The sequence below is a fragment of the Arachis stenosperma genome, chromosome 2 (assembly GCF_014773155.1).
Source record: "Arachis stenosperma cultivar V10309 chromosome 2, arast.V10309.gnm1.PFL2, whole genome shotgun sequence".
NCBI classification, from domain to species: Eukaryota; Viridiplantae; Streptophyta; class Magnoliopsida; order Fabales; family Fabaceae; genus Arachis; species Arachis stenosperma.
In genome coordinates this window covers 65,195,411-65,210,296 of record NC_080378.1, presented here as the reverse complement: position 1 = coordinate 65,210,296, position 14,886 = coordinate 65,195,411, and the positions used below count along the sequence as shown (strand labels likewise).

General features: G+C 38.1%; 2 non-coding genes across 2 annotated transcripts; one reads left to right on the top strand and one right to left on the bottom strand.

Annotated features, from left to right (window-relative positions):
• Positions 1 to 3,111: 3,111 nt before the first annotated feature.
• Positions 3,112 to 3,215, top strand: LOC130964575 (small nucleolar RNA R71). The gene has a single exon (XR_009080663.1). It is a non-coding gene; the product is annotated as a small nucleolar RNA R71 (small nucleolar RNA).
• Positions 3,216 to 13,448: 10,233 nt separating this feature from the next.
• Positions 13,449 to 13,552, bottom strand: LOC130963825 (small nucleolar RNA R71). Its single transcript, XR_009079944.1, has one exon. It is a non-coding gene; the product is annotated as a small nucleolar RNA R71 (small nucleolar RNA).
• Between the last annotated feature and the right edge of the window lie 1,334 nt (positions 13,553 to 14,886).

The following is a 14,886-nucleotide window of genomic DNA, read 5'->3' as shown; positions in this document are numbered from 1 at the left end:
GCCGAAAAATCAAATTAAAACCCCATTTTAATTCATTTCTTCACCAATTCAAAAGCCCATCCAAATCCAAAAATCCAAGAATAGAAAGTGTATAAATAGGAGCTAGTTTGATGTAATTAGAGACTTTTACCTTTTGACTTATCTTTGGCTTAGCTTTTTAATTTTGCACTCTCTTTGAGCTTTGAATTTTTGGCAATTGTTCTTGAGAGACTTGACCGAGAGTTCAGAGGATTAAGGGAGAATTGACTGATCTCCTTCCTCATTCTTGCTCGGGCAATTCTACTCTTCTGTTTCTGAGTTTTGGGTGTGAGAAATTGAGGAAATTCTGTCTCAATTCCCATTCAAATTCTCTTCAAATCTTTTTCTGCACAATTCAATTTCACTTCTGTTACTTTTACTGCTTCTTCTTCAATTATCTACCAATTGCTTTGAGAGCTTGGATCTAGGAAGGCAAATAGAGATCTAGGCTCTGCTACCTAGTCTCTTGAGACCTGAGACCCAATTTTACTTTTGGTTCTTCTGTGAATCCTGCTGCACGTTAATTTCATTTTCTGTTTGAATCTCTGTTTGATCCAATCCATCCTCTACTTAATTAATTGTTGCAAGTTAATTTCTCTTTGTTTAGATTCTGCAATCCCAGTCCTCAAATCCCTCTTACATTCAAGCAATTTACATTTCTTGCCATTTAAGTTACTACTATTTACATTTCTTGCACTTTAAGTTTCAGTCATTTACTTTCTTGTTCTTTAAGATTCTGCAAGTTTACTTTCCTGTTCTTTAATTTACTGCAATTTGCCCTACCCTTTTTACAATTACTGTCATTTACTTCCTGTTAAACACAAATCACTCAACCAACACTTGATTCGCTTGACTAAACCAACCACTAAACTAAAATTGCTCAATCCTTCAATCCCTGTGGGATCGACCTCACTCATGTGAGTTATTATTACTTGATGCGACCCGGTACACTTGCCGGTGAGTTTTGTGTTGGATCGTTTTCCACACATCAACTGCAGCATGTTTCTGGCGTTGAACGCCAGTTCCATGCTTGTTTCTGGCATTCAGCGCCAGCTCTCCTCAGGGTATATTCCTGGCGTTTAAACGCTAGGATGCTGCTTGTTTCTAGCGTTCAACGCCAGATCCATGCTCTGTTCTGGTGTTGAACGCCAGCCAGATGCTCCTTACTGGCGTTTAAATGCTAGTAAGCCCTTCCTCCAGGGTGTGATTTTTCTTCTGCTATTTTTTTTTCTGTTTTTAATTTTAATATTTTTTTTGTGACTCCACATGATCATGAACCTAATAAAACATAAAAGAACAGTGAAAATAAAATAAAATTAGATAAATAAAAATTGGGTTGCCTTCCAATAAGCGCTTCTTTAATGTCAATAGCTTGACAATAGGCTCTCATGGAGCCTCAAAGGTGATCAGGTCAATGTTGTAGACTCCCAACACCAAACTTAGAGTTTGGATGTGGGGATTGAACACCAAACTTAGAGTTTGGCTGTGGCCTCTCAACACCAAACTTAGAGTTTGATTGTGGGGGCTTTGTTTTACTCTGTACTGAGAGAAGCTTTTCATGCTTCCTCTCTATTGTTAAAGAAGAAGATCCTTGAGCCTTAAACACAAGGTAGTCCCCATTCAATTGAAGGACTAATTCTCCTCTGTTAACATCTATCACAGCTCCTGCTGTGGCTAAGAAAGGTCTTCCAAGGATGATGCATTCATCCTCCTCCTTCCTAGTGTCTAAGATTATGAAATCAGCAGGGATGTAAAGGCCTTCAACCTTTACCAACACGTCCTCTACCAATCCATAAGCTTGTTTTACTGACTTGTCTGCCATTTGTAATGAGAATATGGCAGGCTGTACCTCAATGATCCCCAGTTTCTCCATTACAGAGAGTGGCATAAGATTTATGCCTGACCCTAGGTCACACAGAGCCTTGTCAAAGGTCATGGTACCTATGGTACAGGGTATTTAAGAATTTGCCAGGATCTTGTCTCTTTTGAGGTAAAGTTTGCTGAACCCATGTATTTAGTTCACTAATGAGCAAGGGAGGTTCACCTTCCCAAGTCTCATTACCAAAAAACTTGGCATTCAACTTCATGATGGCTCCTAGATATTGAGCAACTTGCTCTCCAGTTACATCTTCATCCTCTTTAGAGGAAGAATAGTCTTCAGAGCTCATGAATGGCAGAAGGAGGTTTAATGGGATCTCTATGGTCTCTATATGAGTCTCAGATTCCTTTAGGTCCTCAATAGGGAACTCCTTCTTGCTTGAGAGACGTCCCATGAGATCTTCCTCATTGGGATTCACATCCTCTCCTTCCTCTCTAGGTTCGGCCATATTGATTATATCAATGGCCTTGCACTCTCTTTTTGGATTTTCTTCAGTATTGCTTAGGAGAGTACTAGGAGGAGTTTCAGTGATTTTCTTCCTCAGCTGGCCCACTTGTGCCTCTAGATTTCTGATGGAGGACCTTGTTTCACTCATGAAACTTAAAGTGGCCTTAGACAGATCAGAGACTAAATTTGCTAAGTTAGAGGTACTCTGTTCATAATTCTCTGTCTGTTGCTGAGAAGATGATGGATAAGGCTTGATATTGCTGAGCCTATTTCTTCCACCATTATTAAAGCCTTGATGAGGCTGTTGTTGATCCTTCCATGAGAAATTTGGATGATTTCTCCATGATGAATTATAGGTGTTTCCATAAGGTTCACCCATATAATTTACTTCTGCTATTGCATGGTTCTCAGGATCATAAGCTTCTTCTTTAGAAGATGCCTCTTTAGTACTGTTGGATGCATTTTTCCATCCATTCAGACTTTGAGAAATCATGTTGACTTGCTAAGTCAACATTTTGTTCTGAGCCAAAATGGCATTCAGAGCATCAATTTCAAGAACTCCCTTCCTTTGAGGCGTCCCATTATTCACGGAATTCCTCTCAGAAGTGTACATGAACTGGTTATTCGCAACCATGTCTATAAGTTCTTGAGCTTCTGCAGGCATTTTCTTTAGGTGAATGGATCCACCTGTAGAATGGTCCAATGACATCTTAGAGAACTCAGATAGACTATAATAGAATATATCTATCATGGTCTATTCTGAAAATATGTCAGAAGGACATCTTTTGGTCATCTGTTTGTATCTTTCCCAAGCTTCATAGAGGGATTCACCACCTTTTTGTTTGAAGGTCTGAACATCCACTCTAAGCTTGCTTAGCTTTTGAGGAGGAAAGAACTTAGCCAAGAAGGTCGTGACCAGCTTATCCCAGGAGTCTAGGCTATCTTTAGGTTGAGAGTCCAACCATGTTCTAGCTCTGTCTCTTACAATAAAGGAGAAAAGCATGAGCCTGTTGACTTCAGGATCTACACCATTAGTTTTAACAGTCTCACAGATCTGCAAGAACTCAGTTAAGAACTGGTAAGGATCTTCTTATGGAAGTCCATGAAACTTGCAGTTTTGTTGCATTAGAGCAACTAATTGAGGTTTCAGCTCAAAATTGTTTGCTCCTATGGTAGGAATTGAGATGCTTCTTCCATCAAACTTGGAAGTAGGTGTAGTATAATCACCAAGCATCCTTCTTGCATTATTGTTGTTGGGTTTGGCTGCCATCTCCTTTTCTTGTTCGAAAATTTCAGCAAGGTTGTCTTTGGATTGTTGTAATTTAGCTTCTCTTAGTTTCCTCTTCAGAGTCCTTTCAGGTTCTAGATCAGCTTCAACAAGAATGCCTTTTTCCTTGTTCCTGCTCATATGAAAGAGAAGAGAACAGAAAAAGAAGATGGATCCTCTATGTCACAGTAAAGAGGTTCCTTATTATTAGTAGAAGAAGAAAGGGGATAAAGAAAGGAGAATCCAAACTCAAAGGTGAGGATAAGGGTAGTGAATGAACCCAAGGGAAAGCCAAGTCCCGGCCTAAGTGCATTGAGGCACATGCGCTTACTATGGAGGCTCGATCATGGGCCCAAATCTTGTCCCACTATGTACTTCCGAGCACTCATGAGTCATCCATTACAGTAGACTTAGCCCTTCTTGTTTGGTGCATACTCACTGAGAGGCCTATCAACATCCCTTGCCTCATCATCCGACAAGCAATGGGCCGCATCCACACTAAGAACAACCTCCCATTTTCTGCCTTGGTAACGGATTTGGTTGCTGCCGCCGGTGTTCTCCACGAGGCTAAGGACATGAAGGCAATAATTCCAGCAATGGGCGACATCGTTCCGAGTGCAAAATATCCTAAGCCTTCTGCGAGAACCGCAAGCCTTCACATGGTCATTCCCTCCGACATTTCAACCACCTCATCGGCACCACAGAAATCATCCCACCAACTGCTTGTTGAGCTCACTCAAAAGGTAGACCGATATGGCGGCAAAACAAATGCCGCTATACTTACTTGAAGAAGCTCTTGGGTTGTGCTAACCCACCTATGGAGGAGCCGGACACTTCAACACCCACTTCAAACCAAAGTGAAGCGAGCACTCAAGAGATGGACAGTGAAAGTGCCGACCCCAATCCCACCTTGTATATTACCTCAATATCTTGTTCATTCAGAACAAAATATTTTCTTTGTGCGGCGGTAAAAAAAACATGCTTTCTTGGAGAGAGATACTATTCCACCAATCGAGTCACAGGTATCTAACATATTGATATCTAACCATTTTCCGCAAAGTGGTGACGAAGGGTATAACTTGTACAAATCTTTCCATTTTCCAATTCGATTCGATCCATTCGTTCGTAGAGCTATTTACTCAATCGCAGACATTTCGGGAACACCTCTAACAGAGGGACAAATAGTCAATTTTGAAAGAACTTATTGTAAACCTCTTTCAGATATGAATCTACCTGATTCAGAAGGGAAGAACTTGCATCAGTATCTCAATTTAAATTCAAATGTGGGTTTGATTCACACTCCATGTTCTGAGAAATATTTACCATCCGAAAAGAGGAAAAAACAGAGTCCTTGTCTAAAAAAATGCCTTTAGCACGAAGGATCGTGCAAATTTCTATGTGTGGGGAGGTCGTTTACCGACTTCCGTAGGTAACAACCCTTTCTTTTCAACACCCAAATTTTAATTTTCTTTTGTTAATTAGGATAATTTGCATTGCATGGCTAGTTTTGTATTTGAACACTTTTTGCATTGTAGTTGTTTCTTATTAAGACTACTTGGTTAGGATGATGATTTTTTTTCCAAGAAACTGTTTTTAGGGCACCCTACCAATCTGAGAAATTTTTTTTGTTAAACTTACTTGAAGAACTTAATTTTGGAAAAGGTTTTTGAGCTAAGAACACACAAGCATGTGAGTTTCGAGCCCAATTGTATGGTTACATCTTATAACCACTTATTTCCATTCTTATGTGTATTGTTCTCTTTCTATGATTACAATCCTTGATTTGTTTGATTCTATATGTCCATTATTTTGTGTCTGAATGCATTTATATGATTAAGGCCATTATTTCAACCACTCACTTGCCCAAATAGTCTTAACCTTTTTATCTACCATTGCTAGCCAATTTTGAGCCTACGTTAAACCCCCTTTGTTCTTTAATTTAGCACATCGATACCCCTAAGTGAAAAACAATAAATGTCCTCGGATATGGATCTTTGATTAGCTTAGGCAAGTAAGGGTGTTTGTCATTTAAGTGGGAGGGAAACTTTGGAACATTGGTAGAGGTAAAAGTGTGTTTTTGTAGTTTTTATTGAAAATATTGGGAATTGGGTGCACACTCATGTATTGAATGTTTGAATCATATGCATTGGCACCATTGTATATAATTCATTAAAAGAAAAGCAAAGAAAAATGAAGAAAATGTGAAAAAAATGTAGAAAAAGAAATAGAAAAATAAAAGAAAGAAAATATATAGAAAAAAAAAGCAATAAAAACGGGACAAAATGCCCTAAGGCGAAGCCAATAATAACCAATGCATATGGGTTGCGAATTAAAAGAGAATGCATGAGTGTGTATAAAGTGAATGAATGGGTAGTTAGGTTGTGTATTAGAATTGTATAGGTTGTTGTTCGTGTGTTAAGTGAGAGCTTAGGTTAATCAAGGATTCAAATTCCAAGCTCACCTGGCTATATATGCATCCTTACCCTTACCGTAGACCCATTGTAACCTAAAGATAAGCCCTCATGATGAATGTACACATGCACCAAATAATTGTTGATTGTTAGATGAAAAATAAATCTTGGATAGCATGATTAGAAGAGAATTGAGTGATCAACCCTATACACTTGAGCGAATAGAGCAGATACACTTTCTGTGTGGGTTCGATGCTCAACTCCTTGTTCCCAGCTTTCACAAGCTTTCTTCTTGCAAGTTGTTTACACGTCATTTTGATGTTTGAATTGGTAGAGTTCACGAATTATCATATCACCTTAGCCCTATGTATTCATATATGTTCTTGGGAGTTGATTCACGTTTGACCAAGTAGATAGAAGCATTTGCATTAGTTGCATCCATGTAGGTAAATTGCATTTTATAAACCTCATTCTCCTATGTTCTTTGGTCTTTTAATTTTTAGCAGGAGGACATGCTTGGTTTAAGTGTGGGGAGGTTTGATAAACCCCAATTTTGTGATTTATCTTGGTTTTGTCAATATTTTCTGCACATATTCATATAAATTGCATGGTTTTGTGTTTCCTTCCTAATTTTGCTTCATGGTTTAAAACATGCTTCTTTGACCTTAAAATGCTATATTTTAATCCTCTTCTATTACCATTCGATGCTGTGATGTGTTTGTTAAATGGATTCAGGATCTATAGGGCAAGGATGGCCTAGAAAATGGAAAGGAAGCATGCACAAGTGGAAGAAACATCAAGAATGGAGCTTTAGAGAATTGGTGGCGACACACACGCGTGGCCGACACGAACGCATGGATGCACGCAGCTAGGACTCGAGCACAAGACGCACTCGCGTGGTTTGGCAAAATCCTACCGACGCGTACGCGTGCCTGACGCGTACGCGTGGCTCGCAGAACTCGAATGACGCGCACGGCTGACGTGGACGCATGATGCCTAGCACGTGACATCATTAATGAAATCGTGACTGGCAATTTCTAGGAGGCTCCAGGCCCAAATCTAACTTGATTCTGCATGGAAAAGATCCAGGAACTTATGGAGGAAATGGGGATCAATCATTCACAACTTACACACAATTCTAGCTAGTTTTTGGTTCTTGTTTTCTAGAGAGAGAAACTCTTACTTCTCTCTAGATCTAATTTATTTTGATTTCCCTCTGTTGAAATTCTGAATTAGATCTTTTTAATTTTAGTTTCACTTACTTAATTTGAGTTCTCTAGGTATAATTTTGTTTAGATCTTGTGTTGAATTTGAACTCTCTTATTGTTTCCCTTTTCTTCTCATTTTATGAACTTTGTGGATCTTGAATTTCTATTAGTGCATTGATGTTTTCTATGATTAATAGTGTTGTTTGTGTTGTTTTCTATTGATAATTGTTAGTGGGTATTTGTAGTTTCCAATTAATTTGTAATTTGAATATGTCTTTTGTTAATGCATACTGTGTTTGATGAAATGTTTCCTTTGATTATGGAGTAGTTTCCTTTACTCTTGGCTTAGGCTAAGGAAATTGGGTGATCTTAAGTCATTGGGTCTAATTGATTTGGTGATTTGAGAACCCTTAGTCGTCGAATTGATACCCATTCACACCAATCTACTACTAAGCCAATTAGTAGTTGGATTGGGACTTATGAGTTGAGATTGACCAAGCCATTTGACGTACTTCAAGCGTTGGAGTAGACATTATACATACTCCGGGCATAGAAGTAGACTTAATGAGCTTAGTTCCTCATAATTGTCAAGATATAGTTATTAGATAAGGATGGTGACCCCAATTCATATGCCTAGCCAAGAGTTCCTATTATTATTCATATTTGAAACCCAAAAATCTCAATTGCATGATTCTTATTATAGTTAGTTTAGTTGTTTACTTAGTTCTAGAGTAGAATTAGATTATATGTTCTCTTGCTAGATTGAAATTGCTCATACCTTGCTTTAGTTGATTGATTTAGTTTCTTACACTTTAAGATTCCTTGCATGTTAAGTTTAGTAGTTTAAATTCTTGTTATGACTCCCAACCCTGGAATTCTAACCAATATTGATGCACATGTTTGCCCATTCTATTGAGAATGAGCCGAGACCAATACTCTCGGTTACTTTATATTGGGGTTGACTTTATGACAACCATATTAAAATTTAATTTGGGGATCCATTGTTGGTTTAGAACTATACTAGCAACGTATCTATTTTTTATGAAATTTTAGACCAACGATAATATTTATGATCAAGCGGGTTCATAGGCATATGGTGGTGGTTGATAACCACAAAGAGGTCCACCATAGCCATTAGATTGGTATGCATCATGGAATGGCTCTTGTTCATAGTACATTGGAGGGAGTTGTTTCCATGAAGGTTGTCCATAAGCTTGAAGCTCTTCTCACCTTTGATTGTCCCATCCTTGATGCATGCCCTCATTGTAATTCCCATTCCTACAACATAGTTAGAACCACACTCATAGCCAAAAGGGTGAGAATTCATAGTAGAAGAAAAAACAAAGACAAAAACTAATAAGAAATAAGCAAACAAAGTCCTAGAGCTCGCAAAAACTAACAAACAAACCAAAAATCAAGCTATTCACAATATTAACATATATACAATAACCAATAACAAGCGCACATATGCAATTCTCTGACAACGGCTCCAAAAACTTGACATAGGATTAATGTCGGTCTAGAATTTTCACTAAAATAATTTCGTTGCAGGTATAATTCCAAACTGAACAAACAACCTCAATCAAAGATTTAATTTGTTTGTCGCTTAAGCAAACCAATAAAAACCGAGTGTATTTAAACCTCAAGTCGTCTCTCAAGAAATTGCAGGAAACTCTGCATATTATTGATTTTGAGGTTTCTTTTTGGGGTTTTGAGATGATGAACAAGAAAATAAAACCAACAACTAAGGAATGTAAATGCTAAAAGCTACTCAAGGCAAGGATCAAGAGTCAATGTATCTTATCTTGGATCATTGACCACAACATGGTGATTACAAAAGATTAATTCCACTTAGTTTTCCTCTAACATCGGAGGGTTAAGTCAAGTGGACATAATTGGTCCTAGAACCAATTAACAACCCTAAATCACAAATAGAACTAGAAATCAATAATCTCAAGGGACCTAAGTCCTCAATCACAAGCTAAGAGTACCAAAACCTATTCTAAAATCCAACCAAGAATTTTATCAAACATTTGGAAGGCAAAAAAAGAAAAACATGGTAAATTAACAAGAAATATAAAATCTAAAAAGCTACCAATTGCAAGATAACAATAATAGCAACTCAATTAAAAAACAATAGACAAAGAAACATCAAATTGCATTAAAGGAAATCAAAATCCAACAAGAGTACATGAACATAAAAGTGACAAAATAAAGGAAATAGTAAATAAAACTAAGAGAACAAAATGTAAGAATAATAAATTGCAAGGAAAATAAATCAAAGCAACAATTAAAGTCTATCCCTAAGAGGAATCTAACCTAATTCTACCCTGGTTCTAGAGAGAAGAGAGAGCTTCTCTCTCTAGAATATAACCTAAAACATGTTTCTATTCTACTCCTAATTTCTCTTCCATTGTTCCTTCTTGAATTCTGCATCAAATAGCTTCAGAAATGAGTTAGATTAAGCTTCCGCAACCCCAAAAATTGCCCCCATCATGTTTCATTAAGGATGTTACATGCTGCTTGATAAGCGGATAATTTATACGCTTTTTGGCATTGTTTTTAGTATGTTTTTAGTAGTTTGAGTTGAGTTTTTAGTATATTTTTATTAGTTTTTAGTTAAAATTCACTTTTCTGGACTTTACTATGAGTTTGTGTGTTTTTCTGTGATTTCAGGTATTTTCTGGCTGAAATTGAGGGACCTGAGCAAAAATCTGATTCAGAGACTGAAAAGGACTGCAGATGCTGTTGGATTATGACCTCCCTGCACTCGAAGTGGATTTTCTGGAGCTATAAAAGCCCAATTGGCGCGCTCTCAACGGCGTTGGAAAGTAGACATCCTGAGCTTTCCAGTAATATATGATAGTCCATACTTTGCTCAAGATTTGATGGCCCAAACCGGCGTTCAAAGTCACCTTCAGAATTCCCAGCGTTAAACGCCGGAACTGGCACCTAAATGGGAGTTAAACGCCCAAACTGGCATAAAAGCTGGCGTTTAACTCCAAGAAGAGTCTCTACACGAAAATGCTTCAATGCTCAGCCCAAGCACACACCAAGTGGGCCCGGAAGTGGATTTTTATGTCATTTACTCACCTCTGTACACCCTAGGCTACTAGTTCTCTATATATAGGACCTTTTACTATTGTATTTGGGGAGAGCTTCTGATCTTTGGAATCCTTTGTTCTTTAGATCTTTTGATCACTTTGGGAGGCTGGCCTCACGGCCATGCCTAGACCTTGTTCTTATGTATTTTCAACGGTGGAGTTTCTACACACCATAGATTAAGGTGTGGGGCTCTACTGTACCTCGAGTATTAATGCAATTACTATTGTTCTTCTATTCAATTCCGCTTGTTCTTATTCTAAGATATTCATTCGCACTCAAGAACTTGATGAATGTGATGATTATGTGACACTCATCATCATTCTCACTGATGAACAAAGTGACTGACAACCACTCTTGTTCTACAAGCAAACAAGGCTCTAATGTTTATCTCTTGGGTTCTTTAACCGGAATCTTCGTGGTATAAGCTAGAACTGATGGCGGAATTCAAGATAATCTGGAAGGTCTAAACCTTGTCTGTGGTATTCTGAGTAGGATTCAATGATTGAATGACTGTGACGTGCTTCAAATTCCTGAGGGCAGGGCGTTAGTGACAGACGCAAAAGAATCACTGGATTCTATTCCGGCCTGATTGAGAACCGGCAAATGGATAGCCGTGCCGTGACAGGGTGCGTTGAACATTTCCAATGAGAGGATGGGAGGTAGCCACTTACAACGGTGAAACCCTACATACAGCTTGCCATGGAAAGGAGTAAGAAGGATTGGATGAAGACAGTGGGAAAGCAGAGAGACGGAAGGGAAAGCATCTTCATACACTTATCTGAAGCTCTCACCAATGATATACATAAGTATCTCTATCTTTATCTTTATGTTTTATTCATTCATCATCTATACCCATTTGAGTCTGCCTGACTAAGATTTACAAGGTGACCATAGCTTGCTTCATACCAACAATCTCCGTGGGATCGACCCTTACTCGCGTAAGGTTTATTACTTGGACGACCCAGTGCACTTGCTGGTTAGTTGTGCGAAGTTGTAGTGATCACAATTTCGTGCACCAAGTTTTTGGCGCCGTTGCCGGGGATTGTTTCGTGTATGGACAACTGACGGTTCATCTTGTTGCTTAGATTAGGTATTTTTCTTCAGAGTTCTTAAGAATGAATTCTAGTGTTTCAAGGTGATGTTCTTATCATCACCAAAGCTGATTGATTCTTATCAATTGAGCTCTTGAATACAATGTCCTGCTGAAGCTTGGCTAGCTATGTCTAATTCCTTTAGACTAAAGCTTTAGACTAACATTGCATGATTCCTGGAATTCTCATTAAGAATTTTGATACCTTTATTTTCTTCTTCCACTTAATTTTCGAAAAATCAAAAAAAAAAATTACAAAATCATAAAAACCAAAAATATTTCTTGTTTAAGTCTAGTGTCTCGTTTTAAGTTTGGTGTCAATTGCATGTTTCTGTTCTTCTTGCATTTTTCGAATTTATGCATGTGTCTTCATCAATCTTCAAGTTGTTCTTGATGATTTCCTTGTTTTGATCTTTGAATTCTATTGACTTGAGTGTTTTGTTATTTCTCATGTGCATTCTCATTTTGTTAGTGTCAATAGTATACAAACTGCTAAGTTTGGTGTCTTGCATGCATTGTTATTTGATTTTAGTTGCATTCTGATTATTCCTCATTATTAAAAATCCAAAAATATTTTTTATTTGTGTCTTTTCAAGTCAATAATACAGAGAATTGAAGATTCAGAACATACTGCAGAGGAATTATACAGAAAAAAGCTGGACGTTCAAAACGCCCAGTGAAGAAGGACAGACTGGCGTTTAAACGCCAGCCAGGGTACCTGGTTGGGCGTTTAACGCCGAAAAAGGTAGTGCATTGGGCGTTAAACGCCAGAATGTGCACCATTCTGGGCGTTTAACGCCAGGATGGCACAAGGGGGAGGATTTTGTTTTCAAAATCAATTTTTTTCAAGTTTTCAAAGTTTTTCAAAATCAAATCATATCTTTTCAATCAAATGTTTTCAAAATCAATTTCTTTCCTTTTTCAAAGATACTTGCTATCAATTAATGATTTGATTCAACATTTTAAGTATGTTACCTTTTTGAGAAAGGTTTAATGTTTGAATCATATCTTTTCTTGTTAGGCAAGTCATTAATTTTTAAAATCAAATCTTTTTAAATTATTTTCAAAATCATATCTTTTCAATCATATCTTTTTAAAACCATAACTTTTCAATCATATCTTTTTAATCACCTCTTTTTCAAAACAGTTTTTAATCATATCTTTTTGATTTCTAATTTCAAAATCTTTTTCAAAAATTACTTGATTTCTTTCCCACTCTTGATTTTCGAAAATCAATTAAAGTTTTTCAAAAATGTTTTCAAAATATTTCACTTGATTTTCGAAAATTTCTTCCTCTCTTCCCACATCCTTCTATTTATGGAGTACCACTCCTTCTCAATGCACAATTCGAACTCTATCTAATTAAGTTCGAATTCTTCTACCTCTTCTTTCTATTTTTCTGTTCCTCTGACACCTCAAGGAATCTCTATACTGTGACATAGAGGATTCCATATTTTCTTGTTCTCTTCTCTTTCTTATGAGCAGGAGCAAGGACAAAAGCATTCTTGTTGAAGCTGACCCTGAACCTGAAAGGACCTTGAAGCGAAAGCTAAGAGAAGCTAAGGCACAACTCTCTGTAGAGGACCTGACAGAAATCTTCAAAAAATAAGAAACCATGGCAGCCGAAAATAACAACAACAACAACAACAATGCAAGGAAGGTGATGGGTGACTTTACTGCACCTACTCCCGACTTCTATGGGAGAAGCATCTCTATCCCTGCCATTGGAGCAAACAACTTTGAGCTCAAGCCTCAATTAGTTTCTCTAATGCAACAGAATTGCAAGTTCCATGGACTTCCATTGGAAGATCCTCATCAGTTCTTAGCTGAATTCTTGCAAATCTGTGACTTTGTCAAGACTAATGGGGTTGACCCTGAGGTCTACAGACTTATGCTATTCCCTTTTGCTGTAAGAGACAGAGCTAGGACATGGTTGGACTCACAACCTAAAGAAAGCCTGGACTCATGGGAAAAGCTAGTCAATGCCTTCTTGGCAAAGTTCTTTCCACCTCAAAAATTGAGTAAGCTTAGAGTGGAAGTCCAAACCTTCAGACAGAAGGATGGAGAATCCCTCTATGAAGCTTGGGAAAGATACAAACAATTGATCAGAAAATGTCCATCTGACATGCTTTCTGAATGGAGCATCATAGGTATTTTCTATGATGGTCTCTCTGAACTGTCCAAGATGTCTTTGGATAGCTCTGCTGGAAGATCTCTTCATCTGAAGAAGACGCCTACAGAAGCTCAAGAGCTAATTGAAATGGTTGCAAATAACCAATTCATGTACACTTCTGAAAGGAATCCTGTGAACAATGGGACAAGTCAGAAGAAAAGAGTTCTTGAGATTGATACTCTGAATGCCATATTGGCTCAGAACAAAATATTGACTCAGCAAGTCAATTTGATTTCTCAAAGTCTGTCTGGAATGCAAAATGCACCAAACAGTACTAAGGATGCTTCATCTGAAGAAGAAGCTTATGATCCTGAGAACCCTTCAATGGAAGAGGTGAATTACCTAGGAGAACCCTATGGAAACACCTATAATTCTTCATGGAGAAATCACCCAAACTTCTCATGGAAGAATCAAGAGAGACCTCAACAAGGTTTCAACAACAATAATGGTGGAAGAAACAGGTTTAGCAATGGCAAGCCTTTTCCATCATCTTCTCAGCAACAGACAGAGAATTCTAAGCAGAACCCCTCTGACTTAGCAACCATGGTCTCTGATCTAATCAAAACCACTCAAAGTTTCATGGCTGAAACAAGATCCTCCATTAGGAATTTGGAGGCACAAGTGGGTCAGCTGAGCAAGAAAGTTACTGAACTCCCTCCTAGTACTCTCCCAAGCAATACAGAAGAAAATCCAAAAGGAGAGTGCAAGGCTGTCAACATGGCCGAATTTGGAGAGGAGGGAGAGGAAGTGAACGCCACTGAGGGAGACCTCAATGGGCGTGCACTGACCTCCAATGAGTTCCCCAATGAGGAACCATGGGAATCTGAGGCTCAAAATGAGACCATAGAGATTCCATTGGATTTACTTCTGCCATTCATGAGCTCTGATGAGTATTCTTCCTCTGAAGAGGATGAGTATGTCACTGAAGAGCAAGTTGCTAAATACCTTGGAGCAATCATGAAGCTAAATGACAAGTTATTTGGAAATGAGACTTGGGAGAACAAACCTCCTTTGCTCACCAAAGAACTGGATGACTTGTCTAGGCAGAAATTACCTCAAAAGAGACAAGATCCTGGGAAGTTTTCCATACCTTGAACCATAGGCACCATGACCTTCAAGAAGGCTCTGTGTGACTTAGGGTCAAGTGTAAACCTCATGCCTCTCTCTGTAGTGGAGAAGCTAGGGATCTTTGAGGTACAAGCTACAAGAATCTCACTAGAGATGGCAGACAACTCAAGAAAACAAGCTGATGGACTTGTAGAGGATGTTTTGGTAAAGATTAAAGACC